Source organism: Elgaria multicarinata, chromosome 17, assembly GCF_023053635.1.
Source record: "Elgaria multicarinata webbii isolate HBS135686 ecotype San Diego chromosome 17, rElgMul1.1.pri, whole genome shotgun sequence".
Lineage (NCBI taxonomy): Eukaryota > Metazoa > Chordata > Lepidosauria > Squamata > Anguidae > Elgaria > Elgaria multicarinata.
The window spans coordinates 19621749-19633778 of record NC_086187.1 but is presented as its reverse complement, the minus strand read 5'-3'; the positions used below and the strand labels follow the sequence as shown (position 1 = coordinate 19633778).

The 12030-nt window shown below is 45.0% G+C and overlaps 1 protein-coding gene across 2 annotated transcripts in view; it reads left to right on the top strand.

Annotated features, from left to right (window-relative positions):
- The first annotated feature begins 4684 nt into the window (after positions 1 to 4684).
- Positions 4685 to 12030, top strand: part of USP42 (ubiquitin specific peptidase 42) — a 38866-nt gene continuing 31520 nt past the window's right edge. For both annotated transcript variants that reach the window (XM_063142922.1, XM_063142923.1), the window contains exon 1: positions 4685 to 4791. The gene's annotated coding sequence lies outside the window, so the exon portion shown is untranslated. The remainder of the gene's footprint in view (positions 4792 to 12030) is intronic.

The following is a 12030-nucleotide window of genomic DNA, read 5'->3' as shown; positions in this document are numbered from 1 at the left end:
AACAGTTGCGTAGAAAAGGGAATTTCAGCAGGTGCCGTTTGTAGGCATGCTGCTGCATGCAGCACCTGGTGAAAGCCTGTCTTCATCACAACAGTTAACATTGCAGGAGCCCTGCCCTCTTGGCCAGATACAAAAGAGGGCAGGGCTCCTACAACTTTAACTGTTGTGATGAAGAGGGAATTTCACCAGGTGCTGCATGCCTACAAATGACACCTGCTGAAATTCACTTTTCTACGCAACGGTTAAAGACTCAGGAGCTCTGTCCTCTTTTCCATATGGTATCCCTACCTATTGAAATAAATGGGATTAAAGTGGCTGGTTGGCCACTGTGGAAAGTGCTGGCCCAGATGGACCCTTGGTCTGACCCAGCATGGCTCTTCTTATGACTGAAGTCCCATTAATTGTAATGGGTCTACTCTAAGTAGGACTTACTTATTTTATTTGTTTATATTTTTTACATTTATATCCCACCTTCTTTCCTCCAAGGAACTCAAGGCGGCATACATAATCCTCCTCCTCTCCACTTTATCCTCACAACAACCCTGTGAGGTAGGTTGGGCTGAGAGTCTGTGACTGGCCCAAAGTCACCCAGTGGGTTCCCATGGCCGAGTGGAGACTAGAACCCGGATCTCTTGACTCCCAGTCCAACACCTTAGCCACTACACCACACTTATGTTGGATTTTACCCCAAGGGTCCAGCTACTCCAGTATTTCTTTATTTTTCAGGACTGGCAAACTATTTTGTTTTGCTTTAACCTATCAGGAATGTAGAAGTAATTGTAAAACATGGACTGGCAGTAAAAAAGAAAGGACAAGAGAATTTTGCAGTTTCCATGTCTCCGATTCCTATGGGAATGCGCACATTAAAAATACCAATGAGAAACAATGTTAAACATACTGTAATGAGAAATACTAGGTGTAAATACTCCCAAAGTCCTCTAAACCAGCTAAAACAATAAAGGCATTACTACTGTTAAAAGGTGTGTGTGTGTGTTTTTTAAAATCTGTTACTATACCTTAAAGTACAATCCTATATATGACTACTCTCAGGTATGTTGCAGACTTAAAGTCCTGATTGTGAATTTTTGGATCTTCATCCTTCAGCCAACAAAGAAAAGATGGCCACTGATGTGTGTGCATGTTTCCAAGCAAGTCTAAGACAAGCAGTACTTTACTCAGTAGACATCTGTGTCAAGCTAATGGGGGCATCCGTTTCTGTAAGCCCTGGAGAGTCTAGGGACTAGCTGGTACCAAACTGAGAGATGACTAATTAGGACATATCTTTTGCAGGTCCCAGTAATTGAACACTACGGCTAATGGCTTGTATCTTTTCATGACCTATTATAGAAATTCAGTATGGATATTCCTGTTCACCTTGATGTTTTCAGTCAACGCGCTTTTCCTTGACTTCATAGAAAAGCTTTTTATCCAGTCAAAACCCTTCCGCTTTCAAAGAGTGTGCCTGCTGGATCCTATTTTTAGACATTTGGAAGTGCTCTGTTTTGGAAGGTCTGAATTTTTGCTGTATCCTCAAGCTCAAAATCTCCCCCCCCCCCTTATATTGAGATTCTTGTGTAATAAAGAATTTTGGGACATCCATAGAGCTGGTTCAGCAGGGTGTCACTTATCTCTGCTAGTCATCAAACATGGTACATCTCTACCTTCTCAATGACCTTATAGCTTGGCAAGGACCCATTGAATAATTGTACAGATTTTTTTCCTTCAAAACTTGGAAACATTTGCAGCTAAAATGATTTGCCCCATTGAGGGTGGTGGGGAAACTGTTTCATCCCTTCACTTGTGTTAATGATAAAGGAGAAGAAACTGGTTTGGTTTGAAATCAAACTGTTCTGAAACTTTCGTGTTGATCATACAATCATAGAATAGTAGAGTTGGAAGGGGCCTACAAGGCCATCGAGTCCAACCCCCTGCTCAATGCAGGAATCCACCCTAAAGCATACCTGACAAATGGTTGTCCAGCTGCCTCTTGAAGGCCTCTAGTGTGGGAGAGCCCACAACCTCCCTAGGTAACTGGTTCCATTGTCGTACTGTTCTAACAGTCAGGAAGTTTTTTGTAATGTCCAGCTGGAATCGGACTTCCTGTAACTTCAGCTCATTATTCCCTGTCCTGCACTCTGGGATGATGGAGAAGAGATCCTGGCCCTCCTCTGTGTGACAACCTTTCAAGTATTTGAAGAGTGCTATCATGTCTCCCCTCAATCTTCTCTTCTCCAGGCTAAACATGCCCAGTTGTCTCAGTCTCTCTTCATAGGGCTTTGTTTCCAGACCCCTGATCATCCTGGTTGCCCTCCACTGAACATGCTCCAGCTTGTGTGCATCCTTCTTGAATTGTGGAGCCCAGAACTGGACACAATACTCTAGATGAGGCCTAACCAGGGCCGAATAGAGAGGAACCAGTACCTCATACGATTTGGAAGCTATACTTCTATTAATGCAGCCCAAAATAGCATTTGCCTTTCTTGCAGCCATATCGCACTGTTGGCTCATATTCAGCTTGTTTTCTACAACAACTCCAAGATCCTTCTCGTTTGTAGTATTGCTGAGCCAAGTATCCCCCATCTTGTAACTGTGCATTTGGTTTCTATTTCCTAGATGTAGAACTTGGCATTTATCCCTATTAAATTTCATTCTGTTGTTTTTAGCCCAGCAGCACTCCAGCCTATCAAGATCACTTTGAAGTTTGTTTCCGTCTTCCAGGGTATTAGCTATCCCACCCAATTTTATGTCATCTGCAAATTTGATAAGCATTTCCTGCACCTCTTCCTCCAAATCATTAATAAAAATGTTCAACAGCACTGGGCCCTGCGGTGCCCCACTCGTTACCTCCCCCCAGTTTGAGAAGGATCCGTTGATAAGCACTCTTTGAGTCTGATTCTGTAGCCAACTGTGAATCCACCTAATAGTTGTTCCATCTAGCACACTTTTAGCTAGTTTGTTAATCAGAATATCATGGGGCACTTTGTCAAAAGCTTTGCTGAAGTCAAGATATATTACATCCACAGCATTCCCACAGTCAACATGATGACTGCTGTAATGTTGGAAGAATATCACCACTAGAAGTTTAATTTGTTAGATAATTAAAGGTTGTAAAGGTTGTGATTTTAGATTTTTTTTAAAAAAAATGGACAGAAAAACATGACATAATGTGTGGGTGACTCCCCACCACCACATTGAAGTCAATGGGAGAAATACAAAATCCATGTTGGGCAATAAAATAATACTTTTATTAGGACCAATCAAAAAGCCACAAAAAAAGTGTGCAAGCTTTCAAGTTCTCCAAAATTCTTTATAATTTATTTATTTATTTATTTAATTACATTTATATACCGCCCCATAGCCTTTATAAGGCTAGAATGGTGCAAAAAGCAGGGTCAGAGAGTAACCCCAAAAGTACAAAAATTAGACCAGATGTTATGGCCATGAGGTCTGCAGTTTAGACTCATTCTCAAGATACTGGCTGAGTTTGCACATTACGCTAACCTATTATTGAATTCTGGGTTGTTGCGTTTCTGAACCCAGCTGTGCTAATAAGCCATGAACAACCCAGAAAGAAAACGCATGGTTTATTATTGGGTTATGAAGTCTGGATTGTTTAAACTATGGACTGTTATGTGTGAACCCAGAAGCATGGGTTGCTCATGGGTTGTATTACCAGGTTACAGAGGTGGTGGGCAAGGATGGTAAAAAAGAACAGGGAAAAAAGAACATATAGTGCCACAAAGGCATTTGGGATACAGGGAGGGAGTGGGCAAAGGAGAAGGGAAACAACCCAGGAACTGATAAAACAAACCTGGGTTTGTTCTCCTGAAGACAAATCCTGGGTAGGGCAACAAACCATGGATTAGCATGCGCAAACCAGATCTCTGTATCTCCTGCCCTTTGTCTGGGGAGTTCAGGACATAGTTCCCATTTTTGTCATCACAACAATCCTGTGAGGTAGATTAAGCTAAGGGATGGGGATTGCTTCAGGCTCACCCAGTTGACTTCGTGCTGGAATGAGGATCTGAGATTGACCCCATTACAATACAGCACTGCCTTACCTGCAGGAATCTGGGGAAGGAACCTTGAGATACCAGGCGGGATGGACCAAGACTCTGGATCGGTATCTATCAGTCCTTGAGAAAAAGGACTTGTGATCCCTGACCATCGGCCTTGCTGGCTGGGGCTGATGGGGGTTGTAGTCCAAAACCTCTGGAGAGCGCGAGATTCCTTGCTTGCTTGCTTGCCTGCCTGCCTGCCAGTTATCTAGGAGTAATTCCCGCTGAACTCAACGAGGCTTACTCCTGAGTAGGTCACTCGCTGCTAGAAACACCACCACCCCGTTACAACAGCCGCAAGCGAGGCGGCTGCGTTCGGCGCGGGCGCGGGCGCGGCTGGGCATTTGACGACTGCCCCTGGCGGCCGCGGTAGCCACTGCGCCTGCGCCGCTCCAGTCCCTTTGCCGACGGCCCCTAGGAGCGCCGGCAGTTCCGCCGTGCCCCCGCCCCGCCCCCTGGCTTTGCTTTTCTCCACCCCCCTCCCTCCCTCCCGCGAGACGCCGCCGGCCGCAGCGCCCCCTGGCGGCCCCCATCGGAGCGAGCGAGCGAGCGAGGGAGGGCGGTGCTGGTCCCTGTGTGACCCAGAGCCGCGCCGGCCTGCCGGGGCCCCGGATGCAGGAGGCCGGGCGGAGCGGGGGACGTCATTGTTCCCCGACACGGGCCAAGCAGGAGCAGGAGGCGGAGGCGGAGCGGGCGGGCTGAGGCGAAAAGGGACCCGGCAGCGCCGACCCAGGTAATTGGAAGGGCTGAGGAGAGCGGGAAGGAGAGGAAGCCGGGCGGGGAAGGGAGCCGAGCTAGGCCGCCGCCGCCGCCGCCGCCTCTTCTTCCCGGCCTGCGCTGCTCGGCGCGGCCCGTTCCCGCCCCCCTGCTGAGGTGGGAGCGCCCCTGCCGCCGCCGCCGCCGCCGCCTCTCCCGGCTCTTTCTCCTTCCCGCCCCACTAGGCCCATGCGTGTCCTGGCCCCGCCCCGCCCACTGCCAGTGGCCTCCTTGTCTCGCTTCCCCACCACCACCACCACCACCATCACAGCCCACCCCACCCATTTCTACTGAGGACACCACCACCACCACCCTTTTTCTTCCTTCTCCCCATTCCCTTCTCCCAGCCCGCTTTCTCTCCCGCCCCCCACCGCATCTGATTTTTGTAACGTCTTACCTGATGAAGAGACCTGGAGATCTCAAAAGCTTGCACATTTTTTTTTTAAAAAAGGCCTGTTTTGGCTGGCCTACTAAATTAGTGGAATATTAGTATTCCACTAATGTGGATTTTAGATTCACCCCACCCCACCCCACCCCCATAGCCAACCAGGGATACGTTTGCTTTTTAGCCATCCTACTTTCTCTTTCTACCCAAACCCCCATGATACATAGTTTGGCTAATAAAGATATTCCGTTAATATGGATTTGGGTCTGTCCCCCCCACTCATGGCCACCACAGCTATGTTTGCTTTTGAGCCATCCTGCTGTCTTTCCCACACCTCCATGATAAAGGGTTTGGTGTGGATCATGCCCCCCCCCCCCCAGGGGAGGGGGAAGGTCTGTTTTGGGGAGACAGCTGGTGAGATATTGTGAGATGTCTGTTGTGTGTTTTTCTTTGCTGTGTGTGTGGGAGGTTGCTTTGTGTGTGTGTGTATGTGAAGAGCTTGTAAAATTTCCCCCAGCCGTTTTCGGTCCTTCTATGGTTTTGGGGTGAGAGGTGTCTGTGTGCAATACACACCTCCCCCACTGGAAATGTATATGTATCTTATATATGTCTTTGTAACTGTGTATACACACACTGGTGTTATATGCCCAAAAGTTAGTTTTTGCAGTGTGTATATTGTGTATTTGTTTATCACTTTGTGTACACACATCTGATGCCTTGTACAAACATTTATATAAAGTTTGCTTTTGCTGTGTGTGTGTCTATGAAACATACACATAGGTTTGTTTTGCCTTGGAAGTGTGCGTATATACACACATCTGATTTGGGAGGCCTGTGTGTTTGCATGTGTACGCCCCTCTTCTTCCCCTGGCTGTCAGAAGACTTCTAACTTGTTTCCCCACTTTCTCAGTTTTTGTGCACATCTTCTTTACCTCCACGCCACACAGTATTCCATACATTGGTTCCCACACATCACGTACCACTTCTTCTCCCCACCCACCCCATCACCTTATTTGTGAACAGCCTATACTATTTTTCTTCACCCCGTTAATTCGTCTGATCTCTCTTTTGTAAGGTTTTGCCATTCCTTTCTGTTGCCCCTGTTGACATATACCCTCCCCTCGCTGTGGAAGGGGGTGGGTTTCGAAGTCTCTTGTCATTCTCTTACTGTGTTACTTCCCTTGCTTCGTTGCCATGGACACTGCCTCTCAAATGAGCGATTCCCTTACAGTCCCTTCTCTTTCCTCCCCTTGTGTCTGGGAATCTTGCCTTGATGTGGTGGGGATTGGAATAAACAGAAGCCGCTGCTTTTAGCTTTTCTGTTGCTTCTAGGCCGAGTTTGTGCGCCCACCTTTTCTCTCACGTTCGCCCCTTTCCCCCATCAGGGTAGACGTGCTGCAGCAGCGTTTGCTGGGCTTGAACAAGGGTGGTGAATCTTGTCTCCCCGCATGAACATTTTTTTTGTACGCACGCTGGCTGTGTGACATGTTGACATCCAGGCCGCGTGAATGATATCATAGCCCCAACACAATAGATTCCCGAGTTGTAGAGTGGTGGAAATGACTATCAATATGCTTCTTCCGTTCCTCGCAGGATCCGTACTCCCCAGGGAAGAATGTATCAAATGCTTCTGCCTTCAGTAATATTAATTTCTGGAGTAACGGGAGACAGACCTTTTGCAGATATTGCTCTTTCTGTGTGTACTGACCGATCACCACGCCCCCCGCCCCCATCTCAAAGGCTGCTTTAAGGCTGTTTTATTGGTTGTGTAGCTGGAAACATTAGGTTGTCTTACCATAAATGATGCTCTGAATGTATAATATTACAAACACAAACCTATCTTAAAGGCATTCTTGAAACACACAGTGCTTCTCTTGCAAGTAAATTGGGGTGTGTGTGGAATGGAATATGTTAACTTGTTTGAAAGACCATAGTGAAATGAAAGGATTCAAGCACAAGACTAGCAGTTTTGGGAGGGGGCAGGCAGGAAACTAGAAGTTTGCATAATAAATCAGTTTAGAAAGAAGTGATGGGGTGGGGTACTGCAGAGAGCTTCTGAATCTAAGTAATTCTTTAAACAAAACTCTTTAAGAATTGCTGGAAGTTCACATTCTTAAATATCTGTGTCTCTAAAATAATTCTAAGTTTTTAATGGGAGGCTCATGACAGTAACAGGTTGCTAAATGTTACTGGTTCAAAGATGTACTTGATCCATTCGTCCTGCCTGCCTGCAATATGGATTATAAAAAATATCGCTCCTTTTGTAGTTCTGCAGTCTGTACCTGTGTTAATAGTAAGTACATTTTAAAAGCATCTTGTAACTGACTGAGATATTTCATTGAAGGTATTTAAAAGGCATATAGGTTGTCCCCTGCAATGTTTTGTTTCTAATATTACTTAGGTTAACATTCTATACTGCTTGCTTTGTATAGTAGTTGTAAGACCTTTCATGGATGGTTTAATTGGTTTTCCTGCACATTGTAGAGGGTTGGGCTAGATCAGTGGTTCTCAACCTGGGGCACTCCAGATGTGTTGGACGGCTGGGGCATTCTGGGAGTTGTAGTCCAACACATCTGGAGCGCCCCAGGTTGAGAAAGGCTGGGCTAGATGATCCTTGTAGTCCCTTCATAATTATGTGATCAGATTTTTACAGATCAATGTGCTGCTTTAATTTTAGGGAGTTTTTGAAGTGCAGTGGTGAGGCTCTCTGCAATTTCACCAAAAAAAAACCCAGTCAGTCCAATTGAAATTAGAGTTCACATATTGATAATCTTCCTAGCTTCATATAGGAAAAGGTGTGTGTGCTCTATATGTGATGAGTATGTGCAAATATATCTGCCACATGTATGCATGGCGGGGAGCCTCTGGAAGGACACATTGGCCTGGGTTCACACAACACGACAACCCACACCCAAGTTTGAGTATGGGTCGAAGTGTGGGTTGTTTTGTATAAACCCAGCTGCTCTAACAACCATGGTTTGTTAATCACAAATAACCTATGAAGAGAACCAACGGTTAGTTGTTGGGTTGTGAATTGTTCATGGTTAACAAACCATGGCTTGTTAGAGCGGCTAGGTTTATACAAAGCCATGGTTCACTGATAACCGACACTCAATCCACATAAAACCTTGAATGTAGTGTGTTGTGCTGTGTGATCCCAATCATCGACCCAGTTTGCGCAACCAAAACAAGCCACAGTGGCTTGTTGTGAACTGTGGTGTGTGCTGGCTGAGATTTGCATAATCACTGCCCAGCCTCAGCTTATTGTGTCATCTGAACCCAAGCGGCTTGTTTTGTTGGAGGATTAAACAACCCTCAAATAACCCATGGGCTGTTCTATGTGGCTTGTTTTGATTGTGTGTGTTATGCATAATTTGATAAACATGCTTTTCCCTACATTTGTCCTTTGTGACGTGGTCCTAATGAAATACTATAATGGGTTTGGTGGAAAGAAAGGCAGGCTAACTGGAATTAAGCACGCGAGGTATGTAGAAGAAGTAAAAGCAACTGAAAAGCCTTGTTAATTTCTACCCATAAACCTTTCCCTGTCTCTATTATGTCTTCTCCAAATACCAAAACATATGGAGGCATCAGGTTGGCAAAGGCTGGGCTAGAGTAAGGAAATCCAGTCTCAAATCCCAAATTGGCTATGAAGCTCAAGCGTGACCTTGTGCTACTCACAGTCTCTCAGCCTAGCAAACCTCACAGAGTTGTTGTGAGGATAAATTTGTCCAGGGGGGTGGGATCATGTACACCAGGTGCCCTCCAGATGTTTTGAATTCAACTCCCATAATCCCTGACCATTGGCCATGCTGGCTGGGGTTTATGGGAGTTGTAGTCTACAAAAATCTGGAAGGCACCAAGTTGCCTGCCCTGGCTGTACAATGTCTTGAGCTTCATAACAAAAAGGTAGCATGTAAGTGTTACAAATGTTGCTTTGAGGTGTTACAAATGTTATAAATGAGATGATATATCAACACAATATATAAATTCACCAGATGGCCTTTTCCGCCCCCTCCTGATTTATTCTGAGAACGTAACAGCAGGTACATGTGAGTTTAGTAGCCTAAGCATTCTTCAAAGTTTGGGTCAGAAACCTTTCATATTAAAGCTGATTCCTCCTTATTAGAATACAGACAGCCCTATCATAGGCATGTTAAGTTGGGAGTTAGACCCCCCCTGTGTTTAATAGGGCCTGCTCCCAAGTAATTCTATATAAGATTGCAGCCAAATGGAGTAAATACCATCCATGCATTTGAGGGGGACTTGTGTAATGCTTACTGAGAGAGCGCCTTCTCCCTTACCATCAGAGGCCATGCTCCTGGAGGTTCCACATGGACCTATGGCCCAATTGGAATCCATCTGGAGAAGAGCCTTCAGTGTGGTGGCCCCTTCCTTCTCTGTGGAACACTGCCCCTACAGGTCAGGCAGGCACCAACACTAGGCTGCTTCCGGTGCCTCCTGAAAACAATTGTTTCGAGAAGCCTTCCTGAACTGACTGGCCACTGTTTTTCTGCTTCCTTTGTTTTTAAATTTAACATTTTTAATTTTCTTTTTTAGTCTTCTTTTACTTTTTATACCAATGTTCATTCCTCTGGAATCTGTGTTAGATAATTGAGTGGTATATAAATATTGATTCCTGCATTGAGCAGGGGGTTGGACTCGATGGCCTTGTAGGCCCCTTCCAACTCTGCTATTCTATGATGATGATGATAATAATAACAATAACAACTAGGTGGGTGGCATTGACCCATAAATAATAATAATACTAACAATAATATCTTCCTCTTATTGCCTTGTTGGCAACATTTTTGACAGTCACCCCTTTATAAAAGGAGAGTTCTTCTATAAACATTTGAGTTACAGCCAACATGCTGTAGCATTTCTTTTCATGCTCTTAGTTTTGTGCCATTCTTTTCTTTGCCTGTTATTGTCACATTTCACAAGTGGTGGTGAAGCACCCTTGTTTTGTAGAGGAGTGAAGATGGGGAAAAAAAACCTCTCTCCCACCCCTCCGCAGCCACTCAGTAGAACGTAGTCTTTGTTTGCGTTTGCATCTGTGTTCATTGGTGGATAATCTTATCTGAGCAGTTGACAGTTCAGAGTTGTCTTTTATTACTAGGGTTCGCTCCAGGCACCTCTGCAGTGATGTACTTAGACTGTAGTTTACTGTTGTCCAAATGAATTTTGGCTGCTGTGTTCATCGCTTCTTTTCTGCTATAAACAAATCTGCTAGATGACTTCCAAGTGAACTCCTGCCCTGCAATTGTGTAATTGACTTCTTTGTAAAATGAGGGCTTCTTGACTCTAGACTCTACGTTTGCCCTCTCCCCTTTCCGCATTGTACCTTCTTCTAGTTAATGGGAAGGAGAGAATTATGTTTAAGATGCACTCTGCTTTCATTGCTATTCAGATTAAGAGCAAACACGCACACACAGGAAATGAGTAAATAATTGAGTGTGTTTAGTGTTGGCACAGAGATGGGGTGTGATTTTGTTATGCTATTGGGCAATTTTGGTAATTTGAGCCCTATAATTCTGAAAGGAAACTGATTTAATAAGGACTTCTGAGAATTTGTGGTTTTAGAGCACAATGAAGGCAGTTAAATCTACTTTATTTAAACGCCTATGTGTGAAAAACTTCCAGTATTCATCAGTTCCCAGCCACAATCAGCCATACTCTTGCTTTGTGTTAATCTGGCCCTGAGTCTGCTTGTTGATTGGGCATTTAGGGATGTTTTAGTGACTAAAGATTTTGCAGTAAGTATAGAGTTACTACAGCAGCCTTCCCCAACCTAGTGCTCTCTAGACATTTTGGACTTCAGTTCCTATTAGCCCCAGCCAGCATAGCCAATGGTTACGAATGCTGGGAGTTGTAGTCCAAAACATCTGGAAAGCACCAGGTTAGGGAAAGCTGTACTTTAGTAAAGGCTATAGTAGCCCCTGCAGCCACTCTTGTCATTGGCCTGGGATCCTTCTGCCTGCTGGATCTTTCCTCTCTCCACTTTCATCCAACTCTCCTGAATGATTTTGCACTGGTGAGACATTGAGAAATTACTAATTGCATTAATATAATAGTTCCTGTAGTCCAGCTTTGCAGTTTGCCATTCTCCTGGTGCAAGAAGCAATTGCCTATGACAGCAGTTGAATTGCAAGCTACACCAGTAGCTTGATGGTCGTGCTGCTGCTGTTTCCAAGAGGTTGGACAAATGCGGCACTATGATGGCTGCATTTTATACTTAGCCTTAATGAGCCAGTTAGTTTTATATGACCCAAAGGTAGACAGTCACAAGCAAAGCCACTATAGTACTACATTTCACAAGCAAAGCCACTACTTAGAGCTCTTACAGGTGTGTATACCCTGTGTCTACATTTTTATCACAGCCGCTGTGAACATAACGTAAGAGCCAAGATGGAACCGACTGAGGGTCCATCTAGTCCATCTCTTTCACCAGCTACCTGTAAGAAACCCACTAGTAAGGCATGACTGCAGTAGTACTCTCCTGCCCATGTTCCCCAGCATCTGCCTCCGATATTGCAGGTAGCATGTAGGCATCATGACTAGTAGCTGTTGATAGCCTTATCCTCCATGAATTTGATTAATCCCCTTTTAAAGCCATCTAAATTAGCGGCGATCACTAGAACTTGTGGTAGAGAATTAAATAGTTTAAGGATGCATTGTGTGAAGTTCTGTTTTTAAAAAGAATCCATTTCCTCTTTGTCCTACAACTCCCAGCATACCCCAGCCAGCATGGTTGGCTGGGGAATGCTGGGATTAAGACTCGAGATGGAGGATGAAGCAGCCATGTTTATTTGCTGCTAAACAAAACTA